Consider the following 18,728-nt stretch of genomic DNA (forward strand, 5'->3'; position numbering starts at 1 on the left):
TCTATTAGCTGAGTCTCAGTGCAAGACCCTAGGTTTCTACAACAAGGCCATGCTGCTTTGTGTGTATGTGTGTGGCAGAAAGTTATTATTCATCTATAAAGCAATTTCTGGAGTACTACTTGACTCAGGCATGGAGAGCCTGATCATGTGATTTCAAATAACTGTCTACAATGAGTTTTAAATTTTAGAATGTCATGAGACATGGCTCAAAGGAAGTGCAGCATTTGTTCCTAACACTTTGAAATTGGTAAATTTGTGATGGGAAAAAAAAGGAGGTGCAGACATGTGTAAATTTTCCAGATGGAGAGCTAATATATCTGGAAAGTTGTAACTTACTTCTGTTATACAAATGCCCCCCACCCACACACACAACTGTTCTTAAAACTTTATGGAGGACTGGGCTTGTGGCTCAGCAGTAGAACACTTGCCTCGCACGCATGAGGTACTGGATTTGATCCTCAGCAGCACATAAAATAAATAAATAAAATAAAGATATTGTGTCCATTTACAACCAAAAAATATTTTTTTTTAAAAAAGGACTTTATGTGTAGTTTTCCTTACATAATTGACAGACGAGAAAATGATCTTTTGTTAGAATCTGAAGATGGATTCCAGCAGGCATAGCTTTGCATGCTATACATTATCATGTATTCCTCATGGTGAGAAATTGGTGATGAACAAGAGGTATGGGAAATATGTGTTGAGTGAATGCAAAAATGTGAATTTTTCTCATGTCAAATTATTCATAAGTGGGGCTGGGGTTGTGGCTCAGTGGTAGAGAGCTTGCCTGGTATAGGTGAGGCACTGGCTTCGATCCTCAGCACCACATAAAAAGAATAAATAAATAAATAAATAAATAAATAAATAAATAAATAAAATAAAGGTCCATCTACAACTAAATATATATATATATATATATATATATATATATATATATATATTCATAAGTAAATGTCAATTGAAGAGGAAGGCCTCCAAACACTTTAACTGATTTGTAAATGTTAGCCAGTCTTTTTCTTGGTCATCCTCATGTACACTTTGCCAGTGGTCTCATAAACAGGATTATTATGTTAACAGGAGTGACCACTGAATACCTTTTCCAAAGACAAATGAGTTTCTATGACTATTGTAAACAAGTTTCCAGGAAACTAGACTGAGTCAAAATGACATTTACCAAAGAAACCATCTAGTCATCTGGCAACTTCCATTATCTAGGATTCAGCAAGCTTTCCTTCTAAGAATCAGTATATATTCTGGGTATAGTTTAACTTTCTTGTCTGGTTTTAGTTTTCTGTTACTGCCTTAACAATACAACTATAAAGCAATGATTTAAAATATCACAAGTTCATAGTCTTTCAAGTTCATAGCCTTTCAGAGATCTGATGCAGTGTGTTAAACTGCAAACAGGTTAAAATAAAGGTACCTCAGGGCACTTCAAGAATAGGTTCCTGTTCCTTGATTATTCAGATTTTGAGAGAGAATCCAGGCCTTTTTTTTTTTTTTTTTTCGTGGTCAGACTGAAATTTCTTTCAGCTATGAGCTGAGGATTATTTCCAACACTATGTTTAAAGATATAATGTCATGTCTAGTCCCTCTTAAATTTGAATCTCTATTCTTTTTTCTGCCTCATCTATGACCTAGGCAGGAAAGATTATCCACCTTTAAAAAAATCAAATAATCTCCTGGGCACAATGGTGTATGATTTTAACCCTAATAAATTGGGAGCCTGAGGCAAGATGATCACAAGTTTCAAAGACAACTTCATCATCTTAGTGAAACCAAAGAAACTTAGGAGACCCTGTCTCAAAAAAAAAAAAAAAAGTGATGGGGATGTGGCTTAGTGGTAGAGCACACTTGGACTTAAACTTGAACAGAAAGAAAGGAAGAAGTAAGGAAAGAATTCAAATAATCTAGGTTACCAGCTCCATCTCAACCCTCTCTAGTTCATTAACTTGACTTACATTTTCACATCCCATTTGCCATGCAAGGTAATCAATATATCACGTGTTCTGGCAATCAAAGCACGGATGTCTTGGGAAGGGAATCATAATTCTGTTCTATACATGGGTATAATGCCTGTAGCAGCAGCTCTGTGCATGACGTTAAATATTTCTTATATCACACACAAAATATCTTAAGAGAAAAGGGCCATGTGTTTAGCATAGTTTACATACCAATGTTATTAATACAGGATTTCTTGCAGCATACTCACAATCTATAGGCAGATGGTCTAACAGAGCACAGTAATGTTGTATGGAAGGTAGAGCCAATGTTGAAACTTGAGGAAAACACCAGGCAGTGCTGGTTGCTGTCCTTTAGACTTACGCGTAAGTGCCAAACCTACACCTGATATTATGTGTCCTCATAACTACAATAACAGTACCCAGAAAACACAGGAGACAAGTAGGGTTGATCTTCTTTGCCTTTATTTCCAGTGGCCACTTCCATAATATATGCTTTGTTCTATGCTTCCTGTTCTAGCAATCTTAATTTTTGCCACATTCAAGGAATTGAGAGATATCTTCTCTTGTAAGGAAGAAATAATGGCATCTTCTTTATACACAGGAATTCCCCTGACAGTATTGCAGCTACAGCAAATTAAGGAGGACCCAGCATTTACATCCCATGAAATATATATATGTATTAGAACCATGAAAGCTCTGGCTTCCACTTGGTTTCCTGGCAGGCAACGGTAACACATTCAAAGATGCAGAGAAATCAATGCTTCTGAGAAAAATTTGGTCAAGGAGAGGAAAAAAGTTGGTTGAAGCCAACAAATAATTTGTCATTGTTTTCTTCCTCTTCAGCAGACCTTTTTAATGACAATGGTTTTATGATGCTTTTCTTTAGAAATGCCATGAGACTTAGCCATAAGCAATGTTTATTGTTACAATGAATTATTAAAGCATCCTTATTATTTTTGTTCTCCCCAGTTTCCTTCATAACTCCACATTTCCCTTTTATCTTTCTTCTTTGAGATTGTATTGCCTTCCATAAAGGTTAGAACATATGGTTTTGCCTTAGACTCCATTTTCTAGGACACTTATTTAACTAGATTTGTTAATACTGTGAAAGGTAACATGTTTTTATGAACATTGAACTATCACAACAGTCCTGTAATAAATACCATTTGATAATGACTCATTAAATTTTACTTGACATCTGATTTGCTTTTCCAATCTTTATTCAAGATTTTAGCATATAAGTCAAATGTGAGGTTGTTTTGCAGTGTTTCTTTTTTGTGTGATGTGAATCTGTCGAACAACTTTAATTTTTGAAATTCTGATTCAAGCTGTAAATAAGATTAAATTTGGTAGACCTATTGACAACATTACTAAAAATTTTCTAGCCATTTATCTGGATCATAAACCACTATCCATAAGTAGACTAGTAAACTTAATCTTGTAAAAAAACAAACAAATAATACCTTTCTTGTTCATATTGCTGGAGTCGAGATCTAGAATAGATTATATTCTTCAAAGTCATCTCTCAGTGACCATATTAATCCTGCAAAACCAGGTCCACACTCTAATCACATGGGCTAGTGAGCTCCTGATAACACTATTGTTATGAACAAATATTAGTTACTTAAATATAGTTGTAACTTATAGAGGTATGTTGAAGATATTAGTAGTTAATATTTCCTTTTGTTTCTTGGAAGCCATCAAATATATTATTATAATGCTTCATTAGTCAAAATATTATCATCTTATGTGTCAGAATTGAGATTTAGAAATGCTTAGTAATTTAATCAACTAAGGTTACAGAACAGAGACATTTAAAGAAGGAAATGTAATCCTAATTGGGTATTTCAAAATCTGCTTATTTATCTCATAAATTATGTTTTAATTTTTAAATTTCAGATAAAAATGTTGTCCTTCTAAAGCAGCAACTAACACCTATTATTTTATTTTCAGTTATGATGATACACTATGCTTTTAAACTACTCTATGATAACATACAGAGTATAAACATTAGAAAATCCAAAAATATTATGTTAAATGTAATAATTAGCTCTGATCCAATATTTTTTTTTATTTACAGTAGGGTAAATAACCAGCCATTTGAAAAAAAAATACATGCAATGTTCCTTTTATGTTTATTTAATATTCTATTATCATTACTTGCATCTTAAATCAGTGTGGCTAGTATTATTTTATCAGTTAAAGTAAAAGAAGAGAGGCTCTTGTGATTATTTCCCCATGAAATAAAATTCTGATAATTTATTTTATTGGTTTGAATCTCTGTTGAAACTTTTATTATCTGGACTATAAGTAATTTAAATGGTTTTTACTTTAATGATATAGCTCAAAGGGGAATTTACTTAAATCTTTGAAACTGAAAAGGAAGATAATCTAATCAGATTTTAGAGGCTTAGAAGAATGGGGTGTGGCACAGCCTCACTTGAAAGATTTGCAGAATGCAACAGACTCATCAGTGTACTTCTAGGTGAGCCAAAACTTGTCAAACCAAAACAAGCCTTCAGGATGACTGGCATTATTAACCAAAAATCCAACCTATTTTGTGCAACAGACAATTGTTATTCACAGTGAAATCAAAGCAATCAGATCAGTAATTCACATATTTTATGTCACGTGTAGTCTCAAAAAGATTGGCTATATGATTTTATATGTATATGTATATGTATGTTATACTGTAGAATTATATTATGATAGTTTTATCTATCTCATATGCTCCACTTTACATCATAATTTTGTTCTTTTTTTTGCCAATTTTTCACATTTTATTATTTTTTTTTCTATATGTTTTTCCAGAATCATATGTAATCTCTTAATCTGGTAAGTAATATAACTTTTTTCTAATGTCTTATTTTTAACTTATAAAATTTTATTTAATATTTGGTTGTTATATTTGTCTTCCAAAATATATGAAATAAGTAACTTTGAGCTAAAGAGATAAAAATCTAATCTGGAAGATAAGTACAAATATTGATTAAAAAGGGCATTCTAAGTGCCAGAGCAGAATTCAAGCATACTTGGTATTGGGGTAATTGCTAATTCAGAATAATTTTTGCTATTACAGCACTTACATGATATAGCATAATTGATAGAAAAAATTGTGAAAAGTTATAAGAAACATCAAGCTTCAAACAAACATTCCTTATGGATTAGAGCCAGAAGTCTTGTAAAAGGCTAGCATTCGAAGGAGAAGGTCAGTCCATAAGGGCTATGACCAAATGAATTGTTCTGCTTTAGGAGTTTCACTATATGAAAAGATAAAAGGGTGCCAAGGTGATAGAAAGCAACTATGCAGAAGAGGAAACAGCCTGGTGATGGGAGAAGGGAGAAGGGGAAACACAATTGTCAGGAAGGGGAGAGACTCTTCACTATTAGGGCAGCAGAATAGAGAATGAGTAATTATTCTAAATAATGATGCAGCCTCTCAGCTTCATGTTATTACTGTCATGGGAGTAATAGTTTGACTTTGAGATACATTTTTGGTGAATGCATCACTTTTTGAATTTCAAAATAAGTGGGAGCCAAGCTAAACTTTGTTTATCCACAAACTATGTCTTGATGAATCTATTAGGAAGGTCTTAGGTATCTATTAATCACTTCCATTTGGAAAGAAGATTAAAATTCTAGTATTATATATTTTAGTTCTGATATTAAAGTTTTATGAACACATATATAGGTATACATGTATACATACATGCTAATAAAGGCAACAATGTAAAAATAATGTTGCCACCTATGCTTCCTTACAAAAATAATTTATTGGAGTGTATCCGAAAATCACATCTTAAATGTAATGCATTCTTTACTGGTTACAGTGAAATGTTTTCAGCACATTACCAAATCAAGGAAGAGTTTATCCCCATTTGCTATGTATTTTCACATTTTATTAAATATTTAAAAAGCCATGATAGAATTTGCTGATGCCATCATTATTTTATATATTTTCAACAAACTCATTGTACATTAGAATTTTTATAATTTTGAGGTTTTCTGAAACAGACAAAAGCTATCCACTAGGGGAATGTATAATCTAGTTGAAGAAACCAACAGCTAAACAAAATAATTAAAATATAGAATAGGTTAGATTGTGGTTAATGTTAAGGATGAAAAAATCAGAGAAAAAAATGTTGGCAAATGAAGAGTGAGAGGAGAGCTACTTTTGAACATCATGTGGGCAGCTAGAGAAGGCTTCCTAAATAAGGTGATTTCTAAGGAAAAAAAAAAAACAAAGAGAAGGGGCTGGGACTGTGGCTCAGTGGCAGAGCATTTGCCTAGCATGTGTGAGGCACTGGGTTGGAGTCTCAGCACTGTATATAAATAAATAAAATAAAGATACATTGACAACAATATTTTTTAAAAAGTGACAAGATTTAAATGTATCATAGAGTAATTTTCTAGGTCAATGCTCCTCAATCATTTTCCCATTATCTCTATCCCCTCAGAAACTTTTTGAGATACCCCTTGAGTGCCTGATGCAATGTTCACACAAATGAAATTAAATCCTAAGGAATATGACTTTAATAAGTAGGTTTGGAAATTATAGGACTAACAAACCGTAATACATATGATTGTGTTTTGAACCCCAAGAATCAGTTTTTGCTATCTTGAGAATAATATTACCAGGTTGACAATGAATGTCTTTGACTTACAAAAAATAAAAATTAATAAAACAATGCAAAGATTTAAAAGTGTTTATGTGGTAGTGGGTGGTGTTTAGGAAGATCAGGAGTTAGTGCTTGAACCATAGAAAACTAAGGAGAAGTCAGTAGACAAATAATCAGGGTATGAGGGTGGACAGATCATTTAAAAACTTATGGGTAAAAATCTAGACTATAATGTCATCATGAGAGCTCTAAGCAAATGAGCAATATAATCTAACCAAAGTTTTGACAGATTCCTCTCTTTTGCTGTTATATCTGGTGACAACAAGAACAGAACAAAGAGACCACAGAGCCCTCAGGTCTGGCTACATAATTTTTGAGCCAGTGCAAAATGAAAATGTTGAGCTCCATTTAAGACAAAGAACAGATCTTTAAAGGTGGAACTGAGCTCTTTCACCAACGGCCGTGCTGGGAGACTGCACAGGTCCCAACTTCACATTCTGGCACTGCTAGTGCAATCTATATTACTGGGTGTAATATATTCCCTTTTCACCACTGTGGTGAAAAAGGATGAAAAGTTGGATATAGATAGTGTAGGCATATGTACAGAATTCTTCATAGTACACATAAAAATATTACAGAAAAAAAGATAAAATGTATAAACTTAGGTATTTGGCCTAAGTGATAAAAGAAGTGAGATTGAATTGAGGTGAAGAAAATATCAAAGGAATTGTCTTGGTAGGTTTGTTTGTGCTACTGTCCTTATTCCTATGGTTTTATGTAAGATGTTGTCTCTGAATTATAATTTAATTTCTCTTTTATCTGTATTATTAATTAACATATCTTAAGGATTATTTTAATTTCAAAAACTTGGAATCAGAAATACTGCATTTATTTGAATAATGAAATTCTTATTAGTATGACTTTTAAAGTTGGTCAGTTTTTCAGCAGTTATTAATAAAATTATTTTAAGAATTGCCATTTAAATATGTACTTTTGTTTGTGATAGATATGTTGGGTAGTCAATTCTGATTTGAGTGCCATTAAGATTCATAATTTCATTTTCCATTGAAGAGACTTATTAAGGGTCAAATTAAATATTCATATTCAATTAAGTGATTCAATATATATTTATTTATTTTGTCCTCATTCATACTTATTGAGTGATTACAAACAATCTATTTCTAGAATCTTTCAAAAACTAATTCTTAAGTAACATAATATTTTGAGACAGAAATAGATAACCCCTCTAGGACAATATGCTTATTATTTTTAATGACCATGTCTTGTTGTGTGTACTAAGCCTAAATTGTGAATATTCTCTGAACCATCAAGTGTACTTCTCCATAGCTATTCCAATTTCCTAATAGTATTTCTCCCTTATTTTGACTATATGTCTTCTAACTTAAAATCTGATAGGACACAAATGTCAAATATAATGATATAATGCTTATATTTGCATTGGTACTTGTTATTATATGTAATTAATATGTGAATGCTATTGCTCATTCTCTTTACACACACACTGCATATACAAACACACACACACTGTTGTATATATTCAGGCTGTAATTTTTGTATTAATGTTTTGCTTATTTTCTAATCAACACTAAAAAGAAGGCTGAAGATGATCTTCAGTCTCTGGAGGTCAACGAGGACGAGGAGAGCAGACAGTTGATAAAACAGAGCATATAAGGCAGACGAGACACCATCATTATTTCCTCAGTGTCTGTTTTGCAGAAAGATCTTGTTATCTCGAAGTGAAAAAGATTATAGAGGTTATTTTTCAAGGTATAAGATGAGCAAAAAATAAAAGACTACTCAATCACACTGTCAATGATTTTTGTACCTGAAGGTGGGAATTTATATTAGAAATATATTTCCTTTCAGAGCATCAGATAAAATTGAGGATTAAAAATTCATAATTAAATATTTTTCAACTTGATGGTAAAAAAACAACTGAAAATTTTACTTAAATGTATAATTATTTTTAAAAAGTATTAAAATAAATAAGAAAGAACACAACAGAGTAAATTATAGCATGGTTGACATCATATTTTTATTATTTTACTCTCTAAGAAATATTTATTAGCAAGAACTTGGTTTTATCATAGTTACTTTTCACCAAACATAAAACATATACTTACTAATATGCAAAATATTTATTTGAACTTCTATCTTAACATAATAAAAGACACTAACAATATTTAGAGATATAAAATGCAGTGGGTATTTCTGTATGCTAAAAGAAAAGAAAGTAGAAAAATATGGAAATATTAACAGAATCTTAACCAGCTCTGAATTTCAAAAAAGGTTTTTTTATATTACCTTTTCCAGTATTGAATAAGAACACATATGCATTTTCTTTTTATTTGTTTTAAAATCTTGTATCATTGCATTATAATTATGCATAATAGTGGGGAATCATTATGCCATATTTGTACATGCACATAAGATGATTTGATCTATTTTATTCTCCAGTATATTCTCTTCTCTCCCCTCCCTCCCTCTGAACCATGTTTTCTATCCTACTGATCTCCCTTCTATTTTCACAATCTCTCTTTTTTTTCATTTTTTTTTCTTTCTTCCTCATTGAAAGAAAACACACAGGCCTTGACTCTCTGAGTCTGGCTTGTTTTGCCTAATGTGATTCTTTCCCTGATTACATGTCATGATTTCAAATTGTTACAAGAAAAGCCTATACAAAGTAATTTATTGATGTGTTTTGGAATGTGAATTAAGAAAATAAAAAAAAAACAAGGGAAGATTCTTGGTATTAATTTTCTGTCATTTTTGGTGGGAAAACCCCAAATGCCTACAAATTGAAATATCTATAACAATTCTTCTATGAAAATAATACTTCCACATCATGGGCATTGTTGAAGACACTGCTAAAAGTTTGAATTAAATATTTTGAAGGAATACACCAAGTAAAAAAATAAGTATCACTTGGCAATTATGGTAACTCATGTCTATTCAAAGTCAACCAATAATTTCAGGCAATTCAGCACTTTCTATTAGGTGAAATTGTATAGATCTCATAAGTATGTGCAAAGAAAAATTCATTAAAACAAAACAAAACAAAATGAGCAATTCAAATCTGTAATTTGGAAACAGAAAGATTCTCCAAGATTATCTGATAAAAATTTCTAGCAAAATGTTTTATTTAGTTCTGATATTTCTATATTTTCCAGATTCATGTCACATTCATTGTTTACAATAATTTGTATCACAGTTCTTCAACTGATGAAGTAATTTTTTGTTATTATTTTCCAGAAATATAAAATGACTCTCACTAACCTAAATATTCATAAACAACATCAAGGACAATGTTTTCTGTGTTTAGATTACATAAGATTAAAAAAAAAAAAAACAAAAAAAAACAACATTATTTCCTGGATTGAATGTTAGCTGGAAATTTAGCATGGAATGATGACTTCCCCCCTCCACCATTACTATGTGATTCTCTGTGAGCTGACTTCCACTTTTGTCAATTTCCTTTCCTGATTCCACTGCATCCTATTGAACCGTATCTATTCATACATTAGTTGGACTTCTCAAGGAAACAATGTTAATGAATGCCAAGAAAGGACAATTAAAAGAGCACCATGATGACAAGGAGAGAACAGCTTTTTAGAGAAAACAATGAAAGTAAAAGAGAGTTTCCATCCAAGATATTAAAGGAATTATTAACTGAACCATCTTCTACCTCTTCATCCAGATGCTATTCAGTTGGTGATCTTGGGAAACCTCTGTCAGATTATTTGCACAGTTCTATTTTCTTTCTCATCTTTAACTTTCCCCTTTAAATATCTTTTTTTTTTCCATTTTGATATATTGTTTCAAAATATTTTTCATAAATCCATAATGAGTTTATTACTATACTATATAGTTTAAAATATTATTTTCCCATGAGTAAAGAAGTGTGTTGGACTGTCATGGTTGATTTTGGTTGTCAACTACACTGAATTAAGGGAAACCCAGATAGGGGGATAAACATTGTTTGTTTTCAATGCTTAAAAGGACACTAAACTTATCTCTTGACTGGTGAAAAGGAAACCCAAGTGGTTTGGAATTTGATTAGAATCACTGGGCTGTCCCAGGTGTGTTTTTGAAAGTGTCTCTGGAGGAGATTGACAGGTTAGTCAGTGCACTGAGTGGGGACGATATGACTCAAAATGTGCAGGCACCAGTCAATTGGTGTGGAGAAACACAGCAAATTCTTGCTTTGTTTTCTGGAGTCAGGATGCCCTTCTTCTCCTCTTGGATATTAGAGCTCTAGGTTCTTTGACTTTTGGACTTTGAAACTTAAGCAAACAGATCCTTGTCCTATTCTTGTGGTTTCTCTGGGCTCTGATTTAACCCACATCTTTCTTGGTTCTAAACCCTTCCGATTGGGGTTGAACAAATTCTCTTGATAGATGTATTCTCATGTCACTCTTGATAGATAATTGGTAGATAGAAATATCTTATTTGTTCTGTCTCCAAGGAGAAACCTGAAAAAACATGCATGATATATATATATATATATATATATATATATATATATATATATATATATATATATATANATATATATATATATTTGTTGTTGTTTTTTGACAACCATAAATAGGGAAAAATGTTAATACTATTAGTGTGAGTTGCTAAATTCTGAGTAACAATTGTTTAAATCAACAGTGTTTTATTTGTTCATTATTATATGAATCTAAAACTTGAACTGGGCCCACATAAGTCATGTTCTAATGGGTTTTACCTGGAGTATCCATATGTATGTAGACATGAAAATCCTTTTAGAGCTTGAGTTGTCCTGAATGTTGGGTACTCCATGTGGACAGCAGCTCCACAATTCAACTTTGCGTAGTGCCTTATCCTCCAGTGACTTCATTTCTTTATAGAGTGACCTTAGAGTAGTGTTGCAAGTAAAAGAAATAATATTCCTGGGCTTCTTGAGGAGTCATCACTGAAAATATTACTTTGTATACCATTCTGTTGATTAAGAGAAGTAATCCATTCAGCCCCAATTCATAGGATGAGGAAACAGAATCTATTTCTTGATGAAGAAGAGCACAGATAATACCAAGGAGCATACATGCAAAGACAAGAGCTATTGAAGGCATTTTACTCTCTCACCACTCCCTCACTACCCTAAGAAAAAGGGGGCGATCTCTGTATCTAACACAAAGGGAACACAGACAGCTAATTTAGCTGTGAATGAAACTGTTCTTTTTTTTTTTTCTTTTGGCATACTATATTACTTGGGAAAACATAACCTGTACAGAACGATGAAGAGACAGAAAAAAAAAATTAACTATTATAGCATTTTTGTTGTAGCATCTTAATATTAACATACTCCAATATATTTTTCAAAATAGAACAAGATATATTCTGAATGCAAAGATCTTTTGAATCCTATCAGTTGTTCAGGGCAAATACAGAGGGAAAAGGACCACTATTAAGGCATTTGTAAATAAATCCCATAATATCAAACATTCATATGAGAATATGTGTGGCAGGTATATTATAATATTTATACATAATTCCAAGGTAAATTTATTTAATAAAATAACCACTACATTATCCTTCTGTTTATCTTCCATTATGTTTAGGCCTTTGTGGCTCATAATAAAACACTCATGTGGAATCAGGACATAATCAGTTAATCCTGCAAATACTCATTGATTTATATTCGGTAAGGGGTATAGGTGGGGAAGAAAACCCTATATGTGAGAAAAGAAATGAGCAAAACCAGAAAAATTCTGCTCTACTACTCTTTAACAATTAAATTTAACTTTTGGTTATTCAACTGTTCCTTTCCTTGACCTACTTGTAAGAATTTGTGGTCATTAGATTAGTTGAAGAATTATTCTAATTTATTTTCAGAAATATTAACAGGGAATGTACAGATTGTCCTTGGTAATCCCTAGTAGAGACCTGTTTGAATTTCTGTCAACTGAACCTTCTTGTTGTCTAATCAAAGTCATTCCTGCTGTGATTTAAACATGCCTTTATGTCTTCCACTCTCAAGGGAAATGAAGACCAGCTGGTTAAAATATTCCTTCATATTTTTCAAGGTTATAGTATAAAATACATTCATTTAATGTGCTCTATAAAAACTTACCAATTCTAGAATATGTTTTTTTACAGGCTGACTGAAGGTCTTTAATTGATCATATGCCATGAAAACTATTTACATGCCAACAACACCACAGACCCACCAAGATAAGAGACTCCCTGTACTGTCCTTTTGCCCTTCCATCACATGTGTTGATAACTTGGAGCAAGCATGTTTAGTGTCTTTTTCAAATATTTTAGATTATGTGTAGAATTTTACATTGAATTTATGTGAAAGTTGGGGTATGAGGACAAAAACATAAATGTAGGTAAAAATATCTATGTATAAGTTGTAAAACCTGTAAATTTTTAGAAGTTTAATGCATTTTATGCTATCACTTTGATGGAATCTTTAATTTTCAGTGTTGAGCAGTAAGAACATAACGATTTGGTGTGGTTTACGAATTTGTTGAATGATGAATTAAAAACTGTTGAATTTTAGATGCAAGTTAGATAAGTAGACTAGGAAGACATGGCTAAGAGAAAAATGTTTCATCTACTTGATATTTCATCTAGTTGGTATGTAACAGCCTACAGAAAAATCATAACCAAGTGTTAAAGTCTTAAATGAGGAAACATCTACCATGCTTATTTAATACAACATCCCGGGTTGAATGCTAATTACTTGTAGTAATATTTGCCTTTTAAAATATTTCACCATGCTGAGGACTTTTACTGCTTTCAGTACAACCATAGTTACACATTCACCAGGGCATTTTTATATAGATTCAACACAATATGTTTCAATTAGTTTTTATTATAATTATTATTATTTTATTTATTTTTGCCGCTTTGATAAAAGACCTGACAATAACAATTAGTGGAGAAAAAGTTTATTTGTGGGATTACAATATCTGAGGTTTCAATCCATACATGATTGATTCTCTTACTCTGGGTCCAAAGTGAGGCAGGACATCATGGTGGAAAGACATGGTGGAGGAAAGTAGCTCAGGACATTACACCAAGAATCAGGGAGAGATGGGCACAGTGGTACACATCTGCAAGACTCTAATCCTTGTGGCTGGGGAGAGTGAAGCAGGAGGATCCTGAATTCAAAGCCAACCTCAGCAACTTAGTGAGGTCCTAAGCAACTTAGCCAGACCCTATCTCTAAAAAAATACAAAAAAAAAAAAAAAAAAGGCCCAGGGATGTGACTCAATGGTTAAGTGCCTCGAGGTTCAGTTACCAGTATAAAAAAGAAGAAGAAGAAGAAGGGGCGGGGGGAGGAGAGCTCTGCTCAGCAAGGACAAATATCTACCACACAGACAGGGTCTTAAGGACCTACCTCCTCTTGACATATCCTATCTACCTATAGTTACAATCCAGTTAATTCCTATTGGGAGACTGATGATATGATTAGGTTAAGGCTCTCATATCCCAATAATTTCACCTCTAAGCCTCCCTGCATTGTTTCAGGAGACACTTTTTATCTAAGCCATAAAACCACCTATGTCTCAGACAAGTTCAATAGGAACATATAACAGTCACCAAAACCTTAATTTCATTTCTATCCTAAAACTGAACTGCACATCATTTGAATTATGCAAAATAAAAATCGTAACAACCAAGCTTTTAGAAAACGGAGATTTTGGGGGATTCCCTGGTCAGGCAGTAGACTAGTAGTATTTTCTTATTCAATTTGTACAGTGTTTGTTTCTTACAAAGCTTCAGCAAGCCTGATGGAAATTGGGTGTAAAAAAATATCTTCATATTTATTCTGTTTCAAATTATGTCTTATATATTCAACAATAACTCTAGGAAAAGCAGGAAAAAAGAATGTTCCAGGTCTCACACTATATCTATAAAATATTGAGAGAAAGCTTGTCAGTGGATTTTCTTGCATATTTCCCAGTCAGCATAAGAGTTGCTTGTGAAATTCTCCTAAGAGGTTTGATAGATAAATGGTTTGATATTTATTACAATAATAAATATTTTTTTCAGACATGGAGCAAATGAAAATCTGAAGTGACTGTGTGCAACTTTGGCTGGCACACATAAGCAAAGTCAGTCTTTCAAATATGTTAAATATAATTTCCCTTGTTTTCTGTGTATATTATATTTTCACATGGTGATTATCTTCTGTCTTTAGATCTTCCTTGCTATTAGGAGGTGTTAAATTAAACTATTATAAATCTGCCTAAATTCTATTGCTGCATAGTATTCACTGTAAAAAAAATAAATGGCTTTAAACTGTAATATTCTTGCTTATCCATCTTTAGGTCAGTTTAGTATTATCTGATCTACATTGGGCTTATCTTTGGAAAGACTTGCCCATTAACTTGCTTCTCTGTGTATGTTGTGGGGTGTATTCTTCTCATGGAGATGGAAAAACTGAGCTACAAGAGAGCAAGCTGAGCAATAACTGAAGTCTTTATAGGCCTGAGCTCAAAATCAACACGCACTTATCACTGGCTAAAACAAATTGCTTGGCTGAGTGTAATGTTAAGGAAAAAATTTGTGCATTTCCCATTTGAAAGAGGGCCATAAAATTCCATCCCTAGAAATATAGATACCTGGACAGGTGAAAAAATTTGTGAAAATGATAATATATTCCTTTTAATTATATTTGTACAATTTCCTAATTTTATATCTCTCTCCAATATGCCTCAGTTCTACATTCAGAAGATAAAGACATGGAATCTCTTTAAATTGGGACTAGTGTAAATATTCTTCCATTCTCTGTCTCTTTTTCTGATAGTTTTTTCTATAGGTATCCTCCACATCAAAGGATAATATCGTCAAGCTTTTATGAGGATTATTATGAAAAAGAGTTGTTATATTCTGCTAAATGATTTTTGAAATCTTTAGGATGATTTATGCATTCATCCTTTCAACCAATACTTATTTACTCAGGACCTACAGAATGTCACTCAAGCCCTGGAACTGCATCTGCAGCAGTGAGGAGAGAACAAAAACAAGTGGGCAGAAATTTTTTCCTCCACAAATCTGGCATTCTGCTAGGATGAGGAAACAATTTTTTTTTAAAAAAAAGAATAATCACAATGTATATTAAGATGCACTGTGCTTACTGCAAAAGACAAAAACAAATCAAGGAAGAGGAATGCAGAGTGAAAGAGCACAAGATTTCATTTGAGTTTAGAAAGACTTTTATAGTATAATTTGTATCTCTTCCTTATGGGGCCTAGATCCTCTAAGCCTGCTTTTCCTCAGTGGATAATATCTGAGAAGTGATCACATTACTTTTCAGCATCATTCTTATGAATGATGAGAAACATGTAAATGTAAATGATGTGTCAACTACTTCTAGTATTTATTAAATTACATTTAAAGAAAGAGCAGCATATTTATTCTGGTTTCTATTTATAAAATGTAAACTTACACAAAATATTTAAAGCATTATTTTTTGATAAACTTTAAAACTGTATAAAACACATATTTTAAGTTAATCAACACAGTGAAATTTATTTTACTGAAGGAAGAAATTAGTATCAGATATTTCCAAAGTCATATTCAAAAGGTAAAACTTATGAGCAATAAGAAATTGTTCAAATAAATTATGGGGCTAAAATATTTGTAGTGATATGCAAGGTCTTAAAATCAGGAGAATGCTAGTGTTATGGCTCAGTGAAGGAGCACTCACCTAGCACGTGTGAGGTCGTGGGTTTGATTCTCAGCACCACCTAAAAATAAATAAATAAATAAATGTATTATGTCCATCTATATCTGATATATATATATATATATATATATATATATATATATATATATAAAATTTTATATATATATATATATATAAATTATGAGTAGAAATGCACATTACACAAATATGCAAACTCTACTATTGCATTATATATTTCTTAGTATGTAGGCAAAAATATTAACATGAAAGGAAACACCAAAATGCTTATTATCTGAAATAAGATTTTTACCTTCTTTTTAGACATTCCTCTAGTATCTAGTTTTCCAGCATTATATATCATCCCATAATCTGATAATTTGTATTTTTAAAATTCTATGTATCTCTTCATATTATTGTATATGTGACCATTGATGGTGAATGTTTTCTTTCCTAACAGTAAATTTGCCTATAACCCAGTAAAACAGGTAGTTAATTTAATGGGAGTGTTGGGGAAAGATACAACCAGTTGAAGAAACCTAATTGTTATAAATAATAATTTATCACATAAAGACAAATTTCCTAAATCCTTAGTACATAGATAATAAACATAAAATATTTACCTTAGATAGCTAGTAGCATAAAAATATGCATTGGTTCTGTGAACTTTAAGACCCATCTACAGTTACATTTATTTTGCAGGGGAAAAATGCATGCGCTTCATGAGGATGACAACTTAAATTTATCCTAGTTGTTCCTCTCTAGGAATGTAAATAATTTTTAAAGTTAGAATATAAAAGCCATTATAAACATATCTATTGCACAAATAAATATTTGACTATAAATTTTCATAAAGGCAAAATAAAGTATTGAATGAGAATCAGAGTAATTTTAGGTGAAAATCTGCTACATTCAAACTCACAGAGAAATATAAGTCTGAAGGAAAAAAAGTATGTCAAAAATTTTTAGGAACCTGAGACTAGGAAACAAAGCTTATCATGGAAGTACACCATGGAGCTCTTATGCAGACTGCACTCTTCCCACATACTTTTTTGATATTATGGGGAAAATGTATAGTGATGAAAATATGTGAAAAGCTTTTAAAAATTGAAAATTATTTTCTTATTCTAGTACTGTTTTGGATGGCTTTGTTTTTAAATAAAACTACATTACCATAAAATTTTAATTTTAAAATTAAAAATTGGAGAATGATTAAAATCATGAGTGACTTTAAATCACAGTTTAATTTGGAATTGGAAAGTCTTTTTGTTTTATTTTTGCTGAAGTGTATCTTAAAGATATTGAAGAGGGTACCATGAGACAAGTGTCATGATCACTCATACGATATTGGTGAAAGCAGAAAAGAGTGTAACTGTCCCTAAGGTGAGAGTAAGCTCTGTGACTCCTCTGGCCCTGAGAAACAGAGGAGTCATGAAGCAGTTAACAGTGGGGCAAAATCTCCCAGAGTCTTGGGAATGTTAGAGACTGTTTTAGCTTTGTTTTTAAAAGGTAAGGTTGGTTTCATGCCAACTATCTGGAGGTTACAATTATAATAATCATGTAATTTCTTTCTGGGTCATTCTTCCTATACCTGTACTGAAGTTTTGCTATCACCCTAGTTTCTATTCTTTGAGGCACTCCATAATTGGATACACTATAGGGAATGTTGGCTACTGAGACATACAAAAAATGAAAATGAAAATATAAGCACATATAAAACTTGCATAAAATAAATCAAAGAAAGATGCAGATCAGAGTAGTGCGCTCTTATAAATGCACGTTTTCACATCAAAAATAGAAATTATTGGAGGCATTAAACTGAAAGCATTCACACAAATTAGATAAAAATTGAACAAAATATTCAGACAAAAATTTAGTACCTTAATAAATATATAAGAGATTAAAAGATGATGCAGAATTAAAAGAATATATATAATTCAAATGTGAATCTGATAAGTGATAAATATATGAACAAATATAATTGTTAAAATATATTACAAATAACATACTTATGCAAACATAATGTAGTCAAATGGAAGGCTCTGCTTGTTCGTATTCAACTCTCCATTAAACTCTAAATATAGAGCAAAAATAGTGATGTCATTGCTGCAATCCCCTATTATGCTTTAGAGATGAGTTACTCCCTTCTATGCTCCTGTTAATATAGGAATGGTCAGAGGTGAAATGATAAGTTTATGATACCCATAGCCTAATCATTGGATTAATCTATCTGAAAATGAGTCAATTATTCATTAATCATGGAATTATTAATTTGAAAGAAAACTGAACATGAGTGGTAACTGTAGGGAGGAAGGCAGTGCCTGGAAGGAGGTGAATCACTGAGTACATGTCCTTGGTGACTCTGTCTTGTCCCCTGTGCCACATGCCCCTCTCTCTCCCTCCCTCTCTTCCTCTCCTCCTCCTCCTCCTCCTCCTCCTCCTCTTCCTTCTTCTTTT

This window comes from Marmota marmota, unplaced genomic scaffold (assembly GCF_001458135.2).
Source record: "Marmota marmota marmota unplaced genomic scaffold, marMar, whole genome shotgun sequence".
Taxonomy (NCBI): Eukaryota; Metazoa; Chordata; class Mammalia; order Rodentia; family Sciuridae; genus Marmota; species Marmota marmota.